Source organism: Equus caballus, chromosome 17 (assembly GCF_041296265.1).
Source record: "Equus caballus isolate H_3958 breed thoroughbred chromosome 17, TB-T2T, whole genome shotgun sequence".
In the NCBI taxonomy this organism is placed as follows: Eukaryota; Metazoa; Chordata; class Mammalia; order Perissodactyla; family Equidae; genus Equus; species Equus caballus.
In genome coordinates this window covers 5,920,798-5,934,257 of record NC_091700.1, presented here as the reverse complement: position 1 = coordinate 5,934,257, position 13,460 = coordinate 5,920,798, and positions in this window count along the sequence as shown.

The window sequence follows — 13,460 nt, the reverse complement described above, 5'->3', positions numbered from 1 at the left end:
ACGTACCAGAACCACGTGCAGGAGACGCCGGAAGCACCTGCCAAGCATGCCAGAACCACCTGATCCACTCCCCAGAACCACCTGCTGGACCCGCCTGAACCAAGTGCCAGCTACGCGGGAACCACTTGGCGGACACTCCGCAATCACCTGCCGTGCATGCCGGAACCACCCCTCAGACGTGCCTGAAAAACGTGCCGGACACGCCGGAACCACCTCCCGGACTAACCGGAACCACATTTCGGACATTCCTGAACCACCTTACGAGCACGCTGGAACCACCTGCTCGACTCGCTGGAACCATCTGCTGGATACACCAAAATCACCTGCCGGCTACGCCAGAACCACTTGCCGACACTCCGGAATAACCTGCCATTCATCCTGGAACCGCCCCTCAGATGTGCCAGAACCAGGTGCTGGACGCCCCAGACCACTTCCGTGAAAGACTGGAACCACCTGCTGAGCATTCTGGAAACACCTGCTCGACTCCCGGGAACCGCCACTGGGGAAACTGTCATAGAAATGCAGGTAAAACGGCCTTTCTTGCCAGCCCTTAACTCGACACTTTAGAACTTCTGCTTCTGTCACAATTGCACCTTGCCAACCCGGCTCAGACGAAATGCCTACATCTTCCCCTGAAGCAACTGGGCTGACTCCCAAATGATTGAGCGTCCACATGCTTAGGAGGCGATAGACTGCACGCCTTTTTCCAACCACCATTGTGCACTGCTGGAGAGAGTGTCGGAAAGCAGCTATGTCAGAAAGACCCCTTTGCTCTCAGCCGTGCCCTCCATTGCTCTAGACGTGGAATGCACAATGCACTGGCTCCCGCCCTCAAGGGGCGACAAGCCACAGACCACCTTGCTTCCATCTCTTTAGGAAGCTGAGAAGGAATTCGCTTGCAACAGTGATCTTACAGAGTCCAGGGAACATCTCATACAAAGGCAGCTGAAACGCCGTTTCTTTTCCGCCCTTAACTTGCCGATTTGGAACTTCTGTTTCTGCCACATTTCCACCTTGCCATCCGGGCTCCGACGAAATGCCTACATCTTCCCCTTCAGCAACGGGGACGAGGCCCATATGACTGTGCTTCCACATGCTTAAGAGGAGAGAGACAGGCTTTTTACAATCACGATTGTGCACTGGTGGAGAGAGTGTCAGAAAGCACCTATGTCAGAAAGGTCCCTTTGATCTCAGCCATGCCCTGAATTGCTGTAGAGGAGGAAGGCACAATGCACTGCCTCTGGCTCCACCCCTCAATGGCAGACGAACCACACACCTTCTTGCGTCCAGCTCTTTAGGACGCTGAGAAAGAGCTCGCATTCCATAGTGCTCTTAGAGCGTCCAGGGAACATCTCATACAAAGGCAGCTGAACGCCGTTTCTTCCAGCACTTCACTCGCCGATCTGGAACATCTGCATGTGCCACATTTCCACCTTGTCAAGCCGGCTCAGACGAAATGCCTACAACTTCCCCTTAAGCAATGAGGACGAGGCCCGAATGATTGTGGTTCCACCTGCTTAGTAGGAGAGAGACAATAGGCTGTTAACCAACCGCCCTTGAGCAATGGTTGGGGGAGTGTCAGAAAGCACCAATGTCAGAAAGGGCCCTTTGCTCTCAGCCGTGCCCTCCATTGCTCTAGAGGTGGAGGGCACAAAGCACTGCCTCCATCCTTCAATTGGAGACAAGCCATAAACTGTCTTGCCTCCAGCTCTTTAGGAAGCTGACAAACAACTCGCTTTCCACAGTCCTGTTACAGCAGACCAGGGAACTTCTCATACAAAGGCAGCTCAAATGGCATTTCTTCCCAGCCCTTCACTCGCAGCTTTAGGACTTCTGCTTCTGCCGCAATTCCACCTTGCCAACCCGGCTCAGACGAAATGACTACATCTTCCCCTGAAGCAACTGGGCTGACTCCCAAATGATTGAGCGTCCACATGCTTAGGAGGCGATAGACTGCACGCCTTTTTCCAACCACCATTGTGCACTGCTGGAGAGAGTGTCGGAAAGCAGCTATGTCAGAAAGACCCCTTTGCTCTCAGCCGTGCCCTCCATTGCTCTAGACGTGGAATGCACAATGCACTGGCTCCCGCCCTCAAGGGGCGACAAGCCACAGACCACCTTGCTTCCATCTCTTTAGGAAGCTGAGAAGGAATTCTCTTGCAACAGTGATCTTACAGAGTCCAGGGAACATCTCATACAAAGGCAGCTGAAACGCCGTTTCTTTTCCGCCCTTAACTTGCCGATTTGGAACTTCTGTTTCTGCCACATTTCCACCTTGCCATCCGTGCTCCGACGAAATGCCTACATCTTCCCCTTCAGCAACGGGGACGAGGCCCATATGACTGTGCTTCCACATGCTTAAGAGGAGAGAGACAGGCTTTTTACAATCACGATTGTGCACTGGTGGAGAGAGTGTCAGAAAGCACCTATGTCAGAAAGGTCCCTTTGATCTCAGCCATGCCCTGAATTGCTGTAGAGGAGGAAGGCACAATGCACTGCCTCTGGCTCCACCCCTCAATGGCAGACGAACCACACACCTTCTTGCGTCCAGCTCTTTAGGACGCTGAGAAAGAGCTCGCATTCCATAGTGCTCTTAGAGCGTCCAGGGAACATCTCATACAAAGGCAGCTGAACGCCGTTTCTTCCAGCACTTCACTCGCCGATCTGGAACATCTGCATGTGCCACATTTCCACCTTGTCAAGCCGGCTCAGACGAAATGCCTACAACTTCCCCTTAAGCAATGAGGACGAGGCCCGAATGATTGTGGTTCCACCTGCTTAGTAGGAGAGAGACAATAGGCTGTTAACCAACCGCCCTTGAGCAATGGTTGGGGGAGTGTCAGAAAGCACCAATGTCAGAAAGGGCCCTTTGCTCTCAGCCGTGCCCTCCATTGCTCTAGAGGTGGAGGGCACAAAGCACTGCCTCCATCCTTCAATTGGAGACAAGCCATAAACTGTCTTGCCTCCAGCTCTTTAGGAAGCTGACAAACAACTCGCTTTCCACAGTCCTGTTACAGCAGACCAGGGAACTTCTCATACAAAGGCAGCTCAAATGGCATTTCTTCCCAGCCCTTCACACGCAGCTTTAGGACTTCTGCTTCTGCCGCAATTCCACCTTGCCAACCCGGCTCAGACGAAATGACTACATCTTCCCCTGAAGCAACTGGGCTGACTCCCAAATGATTGAGCGTCCACGTGCTTAGGAGGCGATAGACTGCACGCCTTTTTCCAACCACCATTGTGCACTGCTGGAGAGAGTGTCGGAAAGCAGCTATGTCAGAAAGACCCCTTTGCTCTCAGCCGTGCCCTTCATTGCTCTAGACGTGGAATGCACAAGGCACTGGCTCCCCCCCTCAAAGGGGCGACAAGCCACAGACCATCTTCCTTCCATCTCTTTAGGAAGTTGAGGAAGAACTCGCTTTCAACAGTGCTCTTTCTGTGTGCTGGCAACATCTCATACAAAGGCAGCTGATATGCCATTTCTTTTCAGCGCTTAACTCGCAGATTTGGATCTTCTGCTCCTGCGACATTTCCACCTTGACAACCCGGCTCAGACGAAATGTCTACATCTTCCCCTTCAGCAACGGGGATGAGGCCCAGATGACTGTGCTTCCGCATGCTTAGCAGGAGCAGACAATAGGCTTTTTACAAACCGCCATTGTGCACTGGGTCAGAGAGTGTCAGAATGCACCTATGTCAGAAAGGGCCCTTTGCTCTCAGCCGTGCCCTCCATTGCTCTAGAGGTGGAAGGCACAAAGCACTGCCTCCATCCTTCAATTGGAGACAAGCCATAAACTGTCCTGCTTCCAGCTCTTTAGGAAGCTGGGAAAGCACTCGCATTCCACAGTGCTCTTACAGCGTCCTGGGAACGTCTCATACAAAGGCAGCTGAACACCATGTCTTTTCAGCCCTTAACTCACCAATCTGCAACATCTGCTTCTGCCGCATTTCCACCTTGCCAACCCGGATCAGACGAAATGCCTACATCTTCCCCTGAAGCGACTGTGCTGATTCCCAAATGATTGAGCATCCACATGCTTAGGAGGCGATAAACTGCATGCCTGTTTCCAACCACCATTTTACACTGCTTAGAGAGCGTCGGAAAGCAGCTATGTCAGAAAGGCCCCTTTGCTCTCAGCCATGCCCTCCATTGCTCTCGAGGTGCAGGGCACAAGGCTCTGGATCCACCCCTCAATGGGATACAAACCACATCATTTCCTGCTTCCAGCTCTTTAGGAACTGGAGAAAAAACTCCCTTTCCACAGTGCTCTTACAGCGTCCTGGGAAAATCTCATACAAAGGAGGCTGAACGCCGTTTCTTTTCGGCACTTCACTCGCCAGTCTGGGACATCTGCATCCTGCACGTTTCCACCTTGCCAACCCGGCTCAGACGAAATGCCTACAACTTACCCTTGAGCAATGGGGATGAGGCCCATAGGATTGTGGTTCCACATGCTGAGGAGGAGAGAGACAATAGGCTTTTAACTAACCACGAAATGCAACGGTTGGGAGAGTGTCAGAAAGCACCAATGGCAGAAAGGCCCCTTTACTCTCAGCCGCGCCCTCCATTGCTGTAGAGGTGGAAGGCACAAAGCACTGCCTCCATCCTTCAATGGGAGACAAGCCATAAACTGTCTTGCCTCCAGCTCTTTAGGAAGCTGGGAAAGAACTCGCTTTCCACAGTGCTGTTACAGCATACGAGGAAACTCTCATACAGAGGCAGCTCAAACGCCATTTCTTCCCAGTGCTTAACTGGCCGCTTTAGGACTTCCGCTTCTGCCACAGTTCCACCTTGCCAACCCGGCTCAGACGAAATGCCTACATCTTCCCCTTAAGCAACGGGGGCGAAGCCCACATGATTGTGCTGCCACATGCTTAGAAGGAGCAGACAGTAGGCTTTTTACAAACCGCCATTGTGCACTGGGTCAGAGAGTGTCTGAATGCACCTATGTCAGAAAGGGCCCTTTGCTCTCAGCCGTGCCCTCCATTGCTCTAGAGGTGGAAGGCACAAAGCACTGCCTCCATCCTTCAGTGGGAGACAAGCCATAAACTGTCTTGCCTCCAGCTCTTTAGGAAGCTGACAAACAACTCGCTTTCCACAGTCCTTTTACAGCAGACCGGGGAACTTCTCATACAAAGGCAGCTCAAATGGCATTTCTTCTCAGCCCTTAACTCGCAGCTTTAGTACTCCTGCTTCTGCCGCAATTCCACCTTGCCAACCCGGCTCAGACGAAATGCCTACATCTTCCCCTTGAGCAATGGGGATGAGGCCCATAGGATTGTGGTTCCACATGCTGAGGAGGAGAGAGACAATAGGCTTTTAACTAACCACGAAGTGCAATGGTTGGGAGAGTGTCAGAAAGCACCAATATGAGAAAGACCCCTTTACTGTCAGCTGCGCCCTCCATTGCTGTAGAGTTGTAAGGCACAAAGCACTGCCTCCCTCCTTCAACGGAAGACAAGCCATAAACTGTCTTGCCTCCAGCTCTTTAGGAAGCTGGAAAGAACTCGCTTTCCACAGTGCTCTTACAGCATACGAGGAAACTCTCATGCAGAGGCAGCTCAAACGCCATTTCTTCCCTGTGCTTAACTGGCCGCTTTAGGACTTCCGCTTCTGCAACCGTACCACCTTGCCAACCCGGCTCAGACGAAATGCCTACATCTTACCCTTAAGCAACGGGGGCGAAGCCCACATGATTGTGCTGCCACATGCTTCGCAGAAGCAGACAATGGGCTTTTTACAAACCGCCATTGTGCACTGGGTCAGAGAGTGTCAGAATGCACCTATGTCAGAAAGGGCCCTTTGCTCTCAGCCGTGCCCTCCATTGCTCTAGAGGTGGAAGGCACAAAGCACTGCCTCCATCCTTCAATTGGAGACAAGCCACAAACTGTCTTGCCTCCAGCTCTTTAGGAAGCTGACAAACAACTCGCTTTCCACAGTCCTGATACAGCAGACAGGGGAACTTCTCATACGAAGGCAGCTCAAATGGCATTTCTTCCCAGCCCTTAACTCGCAGCTTTAGGACTCCTGCTTCTGCCACAATTCCACCTTGCCAACCCGGCTCAGACGAAATGCCTAAATCTTCCCCTGAAGCAACTGGGCTGAGTCCCAAATGATTGAGCGTCCACGTGCTTAGAGGCGATAGACTGCATGCCTTTGTCCAACCACCGTTGCGCACTGCTGGAGAGAGTGTCGGAAAGCAGCTGTGTCAGAAAGACCCCTTTGTTCTCAGCCGTGCCCTTCATTGCTCTACACGTGGAATGCACAATGCACTGGCTCCCCCCCTCAAGGGGCGACAAGCCACAGACCATCTTCCTTCCATCTCTATAGGAAGCTGAGCAAGAACTCGCTTTCAACAGTGCTCTTTCTGTGTGCTGGCAACATCTCATACAAAGGCAGCTGATATGCCATTTCTTTTCAGCGCTTAACTCGCAGATTTGGAACTTCTGCTCCTGCCACATTTCCACCTTGCCAACCCGGCTCAGACGAAATGTCTACATCTTCCCCTTCAGCAACGGGGACGAGGCCCAGATGACTGTGCTTCCGCATGCTTAGCAGGAGCAGACAATAGGCTTTTTAAAACCGCCATTGTGCACTGGGTCAGAGAGTGTCAGAATGCACCTATGTCAGAAAGGGCCCTTTGCTCTCAGCCGTGCCCTCCATTGCTCTAGAGGTGGAAGGCACAAAGCACTGCCTCCATCCTTCAATTGGAGACAAGCCAGCAACTGTCCTGCTTCCAGCTCTTTAGGAAGCTGGGAAAGCACTCGCATTCCACAGTGCTCTTACAGGGACCTGGGAACGTCTCATACAAATGCAGCTGAACACCGTGTCTTTTCAGCCCTTAACTCACCAATCTGCAACATCTGCTTCTGCCGCTTTTCCACCTCCCAACCCGGCTCAGACGAAATGCCTACATCTTCCCCTCAAGCGACTGTGCTGATTCCCAAATGATTGAGCATCCACATGCTTAGGAGGCGATAAACTGCATGCCTTTTTCCAACCACCATTTTACACTGCTTAGAGAGCGTCAGAAAGCAGCTATGTCAGAAAGGCCCCTTTGCTCTCAGCCATGCCCTCCATTGCTCTAGACGTGGAATGCACAATGCACTGGCTCCCGCCCTCAAGGGGCGACAAGCCACAGACCACCTTGCTTCCATCTCTTTAGGAAGCTGAGAAGGAATTCGCTTGCAACAGTGATCTTACAGAGTCCAGGGAACATCTCATACAAAGGCAGCTGAAACGCCGTTTCTTTTCCGCCCTTAACTTGCCGATTTGGAACTTCTGTTTCTGCCACATTTCCACCTTGCCATCCGGGCTCCGACGAAATGCCTACATCTTCCCCTTCAGCAATGGGGACGAGGCCCATATGACTGTGCTTCCACATGCTTAAGAGGAGAGAGACAGGCTTTTTACAATCACGATTGTGCACTGGTGGAGAGAGTGTCAGAAAGCACCTATGTCAGAAAGGTCCCTTTGATCTCAGCCATGCCCTGAATTGCTGTAGAGGAGGAAGGCACAATGCACTGCCTCTGGCTCCACCCCTCAATGGCAGACGAACCACACACCTTCTTGCGTCCAGCTCTTTAGGACGCTGAGAAAGAACTCGCATTCCATAGTGCTCTTAGAGCGTCCAGGGAACATCTCATACAAAGGCAGCTGAACGCCGTTTCTTCCAGCACTTCACTCGCCGATCTGGAACATCTGCATGTGCCACATTTCCACCTTGTCAAGCCGGCTCAGACGAAATGCCTACAACTTCCCCTTAAGCAATGAGGACGAGGCCCGAATGATTGTGGTTCCACCTGCTTAGTAGGAGAGAGACAATAGGCTGTTAACCAACCGCCCTTGAGCAATGGTTGGGGGAGTGTCAGAAAGCACCAATGTCAGAAAGGGCCCTTTGCTCTCAGCCGTGCCCTCCATTGCTCTAGAGGTGGAGGGCACAAAGCACTGCCTCCATCCTTCAATTGGAGACAAGCCATAAACTGTCTTGCCTCCAGCTCTTTAGGAAGCTGACAAACAACTCGCTTTCCACAGTCCTGTTACAGCAGACCAGGGAACTTCTCATACAAAGGCAGCTCAAATGGCATTTCTTCCCAGCCCTTCACTCGCAGCTTTAGGACTTCTGCTTCTGCCGCAATTCCACCTTGCCAACCCGGCTCAGACGAAATGACTACATCTTCCCCTGAAGCAACTGGGCTGACTCCCAAATGATTGAGCGTCCACATGCTTAGGAGGCGATAGACTGCACGCCTTTTTCCAACCACCATTGTGCACTGCTGGAGAGAGTGTCGGAAAGCAGCTATGTCAGAAAGACCCCTTTGCTCTCAGCCGTGCCCTCCATTGCTCTAGACGTGGAATGCACAATGCACTGGCTCCCGCCCTCAAGGGGCGACAAGCCACAGACCACCTTGCTTCCATCTCTTTAGGAAGCTGAGAAGGAATTCGCTTGCAACAGTGATCTTACAGAGTCCAGGGAACATCTCATACAAAGGCAGCTGAAACGCCGTTTCTTTTCCGCCCTTAACTTGCCGATTTGGAACTTCTGTTTCTGCCACATTTCCACCTTGCCATCCGGGCTCCGACGAAATGCCTACATCTTCCCCTTCAGCAACGGGGACGAGGCCCATATGACTGTGCTTCCACATGCTTAAGAGGAGAGAGACAGGCTTTTTACAATCACGATTGTGCACTGGTGGAGAGAGTGTCAGAAAGCACCTATGTCAGAAAGGTCCCTTTGATCTCAGCCATGCCCTGAATTGCTGTAGAGGAGGAAGGCACAATGCACTGCCTCTGGCTCCACCCCTCAATGGCAGACGAACCACACACCTTCTTGCGTCCAGCTCTTTAGGACGCTGAGAAAGAGCTCGCATTCCATAGTGCTCTTAGAGCGTCCAGGGAACATCTCATACAAAGGCAGCTGAACGCCGTTTCTTCCAGCACTTCACTCGCCGATCTGGAACATCTGCATGTGCCACATTTCCACCTTGTCAAGCCGGCTCAGACGAAATGCCTACAACTTCCCCTTAAGCAATGAGGACGAGGCCCGAATGATTGTGGTTCCACCTGCTTAGTAGGAGAGAGACAATAGGCTGTTAACCAACCGCCCTTGAGCAATGGTTGGGGGAGTGTCAGAAAGCACCAATGTCAGAAAGGGCCCTTTGCTCTCAGCCGTGCCCTCCATTGCTCTAGAGGTGGAGGGCACAAAGCACTGCCTCCATCCTTCAATTGGAGACAAGCCATAAACTGTCTTGCCTCCAGCTCTTTAGGAAGCTGACAAACAACTCGCTTTCCACAGTCCTGTTACAGCAGACCAGGGAACTTCTCATACAAAGGCAGCTCAAATGGCATTTCTTCCCAGCCCTTCACTCGCAGCTTTAGGACTTCTGCTTCTGCCGCAATTCCACCTTGCCAACCCGGCTCAGACGAAATGACTACATCTTCCCCTGAAGCAACTGGGCTGACTCCCAAATGATTGAGCGTCCACATGCTTAGGAGGCGATAGACTGCACGCCTTTTTCCAACCACCATTGTGCACTGCTGGAGAGAGTGTCGGAAAGCAGCTATGTCAGAAAGACCCCTTTGCTCTCAGCCGTGCCCTCCATTGCTCTAGACGTGGAATGCACAATGCACTGGCTCCCGCCCTCAAGGGGCGACAAGCCACAGACCACCTTGCTTCCATCTCTTTAGGAAGCTGAGAAGGAATTCTCTTGCAACAGTGATCTTACAGAGTCCAGGGAACATCTCATACAAAGGCAGCTGAAACGCCGTTTCTTTTCCGCCCTTAACTTGCCGATTTGGAACTTCTGTTTCTGCCACATTTCCACCTTGCCATCCGGGCTCCGACGAAATGCCTACATCTTCCCCTTCAGCAACGGGGACGAGGCCCATATGACTGTGCTTCCACATGCTTAAGAGGAGAGAGACAGGCTTTTTACAATCACGATTGTGCACTGGTGGAGAGAGTGTCAGAAAGCACCTATGTCAGAAAGGTCCCTTTGATCTCAGCCATGCCCTGAATTGCTGTAGAGGAGGAAGGCACAATGCACTGCCTCTGGCTCCACCCCTCAATGGCAGACGAACCACACACCTTCTTGCGTCCAGCTCTTTAGGACGCTGAGAAAGAGCTCGCATTCCATAGTGCTCTTAGAGCGTCCAGGGAACATCTCATACAAAGGCAGCTGAACGCCGTTTCTTCCAGCACTTCACTCGCCGATCTGGAACATCTGCATGTGCCACATTTCCACCTTGTCAAGCCGGCTCAGACGAAATGCCTACAACTTCCCCTTAAGCAATGAGGACGAGGCCCGAATGATTGTGGTTCCACCTGCTTAGTAGGAGAGAGACAATAGGCTGTTAACCAACCGCCCTTGAGCAATGGTTGGGGGAGTGTCAGAAAGCACCAATGTCAGAAAGGGCCCTTTGCTCTCAGCCGTGCCCTCCATTGCTCTAGAGGTGGAGGGCACAAAGCACTGCCTCCATCCTTCAATTGGAGACAAGCCATAAACTGTCTTGCCTCCAGCTCTTTAGGAAGCTGACAAACAACTCGCTTTCCACAGTCCTGTTACAGCAGACCAGGGAACTTCTCATACAAAGGCAGCTCAAATGGCATTTCTTCCCAGCCCTTCACACGCAGCTTTAGGACTTCTGCTTCTGCCGCAATTCCACCTTGCCAACCCGGCTCAGACGAAATGACTACATCTTCCCCTGAAGCAACTGGGCTGACTCCCAAATGATTGAGCGTCCACGTGCTTAGGAGGCGATAGACTGCACGCCTTTTTCCAACCACCATTGTGCACTGCTGGAGAGAGTGTCGGAAAGCAGCTATGTCAGAAAGACCCCTTTGCTCTCAGCCGTGCCCTTCATTGCTCTAGACGTGGAATGCACAAGGCACTGGCTCCCCCCCTCAAAGGGGCGACAAGCCACAGACCATCTTCCTTCCATCTCTTTAGGAAGCTGAGGAAGAACTCGCTTTCAACAGTGCTCTTTCTGTGTGCTGGCAACATCTCATACAAAGGCAGCTGATATGCCATTTCTTTTCAGCGCTTAACTCGCAGATTTGGATCTTCTGCTCCTGCGACATTTCCACCTTGACAACCCGGCTCAGACGAAATGTCTACATCTTCCCCTTCAGCAACGGGGATGAGGCCCAGATGACTGTGCTTCCGCATGCTTAGCAGGAGCAGACAATAGGCTTTTTACAAACCGCCATTGTGCACTGGGTCAGAGAGTGTCAGAATGCACCTATGTCAGAAAGGGCCCTTTGCTCTCAGCCGTGCCCTCCATTGCTCTAGAGGTGGAAGGCACAAAGCACTGCCTCCATCCTTCAATTGGAGACAAGCCATAAACTGTCCTGCTTCCAGCTCTTTAGGAAGCTGGGAAAGCACTCGCATTCCACAGTGCTCTTACAGCGTCCTGGGAACGTCTCATACAAAGGCAGCTGAACACCATGCCTTTTCAGCCCTTAACTCACCAATCTGCAACATCTGCTTCTGCCGCATTTCCACCTTGCCAACCCGGATCAGACGAAATGCCTACATCTTCCCCTGAAGCGACTGTGCTGATTCCCAAATGATTGAGCATCCACATGCTTAGGAGGCGATAAACTGCATGCCTGTTTCCAACCACCATTTTACACTGCTTAGAGAGCGTCGGAAAGCAGCTATGTCAGAAAGGCCCCTTTGCTCTCAGCCATGCCCTCCATTGCTCTCGAGGTGCAGGGCACAAGGCTCTGGATCCACCCCTCAATGGGATACAAACCACATCATTTCCTGCTTCCAGCTCTTTAGGAACTGGAGAAAAAACTCCCTTTCCACAGTGCTCTTACAGCGTCCTGGGAAAATCTCATACAAAGGAGGCTGAACGCCGTTTCTTTTCGGCACTTCACTCGCCAGTCTGGGACATCTGCATCCTGCACGTTTCCACCTTGCCAACCCGGCTCAGACGAAATGCCTACAACTTACCCTTGAGCAATGGGGATGAGGCCCATAGGATTGTGGTTCCACATGCTGAGGAGGAGAGAGACAATAGGCTTTTAACTAACCACGAAATGCAACGGTTGGGAGAGTGTCAGAAAGCACCAATGGCAGAAAGGCCCCTTTACTCTCAGCCGCGCCCTCCATTGCTGTAGAGGTGGAAGGCACAAAGCACTGCCTCCATCCTTCAATGGGAGACAAGCCATAAACTGTCTTGCCTCCAGCTCTTTAGGAAGCTGGGAAAGAACTCGCTTTCCACAGTGCTGTTACAGCATATGAGGAAACTCTCATACAGAGGCAGCTCAAACGCCATTTCTTCCCAGTGCTTAACTGGCCGCTTTAGGACTTCCGCTTCTGCCACAGTTCCACCTTGCCAACCCGGCTCAGACGAAATGCCTACATCTTCCCCTTAAGCAACGGGGGCGAAGCCCACATGATTGTGCTGCCACATGCTTAGAAGGAGCAGACAGTAGGCTTTTTACAAACCGCCATTGTGCACTGGGTCAGAGAGTGTCTGAATGCACCTATGTCAGAAAGGGCCCTTTGCTCTCAGCCGTGCCCTCCATTGCTCTAGAGGTGGAAGGCACAAAGCACTGCCTCCATCCTTCAGTGGGAGACAAGCCATAAACTGTCTTGCCTCCAGCTCTTTAGGAAGCTGACAAACAACTCGCTTTCCACAGTCCTTTTACAGCAGACCGGGGAACTTCTCATACAAAGGCAGCTCAAATGGCATTTCTTCTCAGCCCTTAACTCGCAGCTTTAGTACTCCTGCTTCTGCCGCAATTCCACCTTGCCAACCCGGCTCAGACGAAATGCCTAAATCTTCCCCTGAAGCAACTGGGCTGAGTCCCAAATGATTGAGCGTCCACGTGCTTAGAGGCGATAGACTGCATGCCTTTGTCCAACCACCGTTGCGCACTGCTGGAGAGAGTGTCGGAAAGCAGCTGTGTCAGAAAGACCCCTTTGTTCTCAGCCGTGCCCTTCATTGCTCTACACGTGGAATGCACAATGCACTGGCTCCCCCCCTCAAGGGGCGACAAGCCTCAGACCATCTTCCTTCCATCTCTATAGGAAGCTGAGCAAGAACTCGCTTTCAACAGTGCTCTTTCTGTGTGCTGGCAACATCTCATACAAAGGCAGCTGATATGCCATTTCTTTTCAGCGCTTAACTCGCAGATTTGGAACTTCTGCTCCTGCCACATTTCCACCTTGCCAACCCGGCTCAGACGAAATGTCTACATCTTCCCCTTCAGCAACGGGGACGAGGCCCAGATGACTGTGCTTCTGCATGCTTAGCAGGAGCAGACAATAGGCTTTTTAAAACCGCCATTGTGCACTGGGTCAGAGAGTGTCAGAATGCACCTATGTCAGAAAGGGCCCTTTGCTCTCAGCCGTGCCCTCCATTGCTCTAGAGGTGGAAGGCACAAAGCACTGCCTCCATCCTTCAATTGGAGACAAGCCAGCAACTGTCCTGCTTCCAGCTCTTT